Here is a 2,543-nt window from a genome sequence, read left to right as displayed (position 1 = left end):
GCATGGAAAGTCAGTAAGCCTGTTAATCTTCCTCCATATAGTAAAATAATGAATCTTTGAATAGGACTGAGTATGCTGTTCTGAAGAGGTTTGTGTTGGAGGACACACTGGGCTGGATAAACACACAGATAAACACCTGTGATATGGCTCTGGTCATTCCCATATGCTAATACAGCTGCTTTGGGGGACTATGCTGCAAACTAAATCACTGAAATTAAGTGGGCTGATGTGTGTGAGTGTTTCTTATCTCATTTCCTGATCTGGGTTACAGGGTGATCCCCTGACCTTGATACAAGATCATTGGAGGCACAAGATCAAGATGCCTGATACTTAAATGCCTATTGCTGAGAAAGGCTTTCTGTCACCCACCTAGAGTTTGAAAGACCTGTGGCCCATGGGCAAGTATGCTGTGGCACAAAAGAGGACAATAAAACCTTAAGCCAAATGTACTGGGAACAAAATAAAAATAAAAAAGTGGCCATAAACCTTTAAGTATTATTTTATTATTAAACATTTCCATTTTATTACATTACTAGGCACGTAATGCTTGCTCATCTCTGGATTCCGACAACAGCTTGTGATAAGGACTTACATACTGCTTTTAGTTTATTTTTTCCTCCCCAAAACACTTCTTTGCTGCAAGTTTTTATTCCATGGGAGTTACCTACCCACATGTATATAACAGAGCTATATTTATAGGACATAGGGTCCCTCTAGGACAGAATTAATGTCATTCAAGTCTGGATGTTGCAAATAAATCAGGTAAAACACATTTTAGAAGCCCCTCAGCATCTTCTGAACACATCTTGATGACTCGCTCAGGTGCAGAGGCATGCAGGTTGTCTGCCATGGGAGGGGAAGCACAACCCCACTTGTGTCAGGTTTCCAGACCTAGTTGAGGGCTGTTTTTACCAAATACCAGCAGGAGCACAGGCCAAAACTTCCTGACTGATGTTAATACCTATGCACATACCTGGGTCGTCTTCAAAGTTGATTATTAGACTGTATGAAAGCTCTTGTATAGAGACTTCTGGACAAATAAAATTAGCTTCCTGCTCCTTAGTGTTGATACTCTTTTGACTGTCTCACATTGTTCCTATTATGCCTCATGCACACTGAAAAAAAAACACGATCAGAATAAAGTAGATTTTGCTTCCAATTGGTCAGGCAGGCAGCAGAGCATAAAACCTGCAGTGATCTTGCCACTGGGGAAAAAGAAAGGAGTTAAAATACAGGAAAATTATTCCTGAAATCTTTATTGTGGCCAGTGAAACAGATATAATCTCTGAAGGGCATAAAATAGATAAATAATTTACCACAGTCAGCTTCGGTGTGTTGACTTTTCCAAAGGAACGGTTGATGCCCTCAGATTCTTGTCATGGGAAAAAAGGAAGCAAACCTGATTTGCAAACTTAAGAGTTTATCATCAGGTATGTAAAACCTTGACAGGCTAATCAAAGAATTATCAGTCCAGATCTAATAGCTACAAGAAGAAGAAGAAGAAGAAAAAAGTCCTATTACAGGAATAAAAACCATAAAAATACAGTTTAAATTATTAAATTTTAAAAATATATTAAATTAAAAAATACAAACTTCCTCACATCCACATCACTCTGTCCACAGTGCTATGCTCACCCTTCTGTTATTTCTGTGGGTGCTTAGGTCATTTGCTTGATTTTTCTGGGTGTCTTTGCGTTCTCTGCCACCCCTAGAGCTGGCTCTCCCCAGCTGCCAGGTCAGGGTATTTTTAACTGTCTGCTGATGTTTATAGCCCTGGAGTTTCCAGTGTCATGTTGTGCCTCCCCCCACTCCTGTCGTACTGTGACTGTCATAGCATTCCTCTGCATTGCCTTATTGTGTTAGGGTCATAAATATTTCAATCTAACAAGGAACTGCTTGTTACCACTGTCCATACAAAAATTATGGCTGTACAACACACATACAAATTTTCACAAAATTAAAATATATTAGACAATAACCTCCTGATGATTAGAAAATTGTTCTAAAAAGCAAACTAAAACAGAGTTGCAGGCATGATAAAGCAAGCTCAGCAAAGCCCAACAATTTCTGAGGGTTTGCAGAGTCCGTATGAAGCTCATGTCCTACTAGTAGCCATAGCAAAACTGGATGTACTGAGCTACAACGCTCCTGGATTAAAGGCTGCATGAGTCCTGTATATTCAGGAATGTGAAATTAACTCAACCTCATATTAATTAGCATTTTGCAGTCTTCAATATCAGTATTCAGTTCTTATGTGCAATGTGTAAATCCTTATCTTCTTTTTAACTGCAGAGAAGAGATTACACAACATCCTTAGTAGCAATACACTAATGAAGGAGAAATCACTGTAAATTAGTGGTTATTATATGTCGTTTGTAAACCATCTAATCCGTACAGTACAGTCATTTGGCATCGTCATATTTAAGGGGTTAAAATTCCCTTAGTGGAATCAGTATTTCTGTACTGTCCTTTCTCATTATAGTAGTTTATTTCTGAATCATTTCTCCTGTACATGGCTTTTAAAGGTGTGTAATTAACTGGTT

The 2,543-nt window shown here is 38.5% G+C and overlaps 1 long non-coding RNA gene across 1 annotated transcript; it reads right to left on the bottom strand.

Moving 5' to 3' along the window:
* Positions 1–516: 516 nt before the first annotated feature.
* Positions 517–1,719, bottom strand: LOC140001421 (uncharacterized). The gene is made up of 3 exons (XR_011806640.1): positions 1,602–1,719; positions 1,317–1,483; positions 517–1,115 (listed from the first exon to the last, which is right to left on the bottom strand). It is a non-coding gene; the product is annotated as an uncharacterized lncRNA (long non-coding RNA).
* Between the last annotated feature and the right edge of the window lie 824 nt (positions 1,720–2,543).

Source organism: Anas platyrhynchos, chromosome 1 (genome assembly GCF_047663525.1).
Source record: "Anas platyrhynchos isolate ZD024472 breed Pekin duck chromosome 1, IASCAAS_PekinDuck_T2T, whole genome shotgun sequence".
Lineage (NCBI taxonomy): Eukaryota > Metazoa > Chordata > Aves > Anseriformes > Anatidae > Anas > Anas platyrhynchos.
Note: the sequence above shows the minus strand (reverse complement) of the source record. Positions and strands in the feature narration are given on the sequence as shown.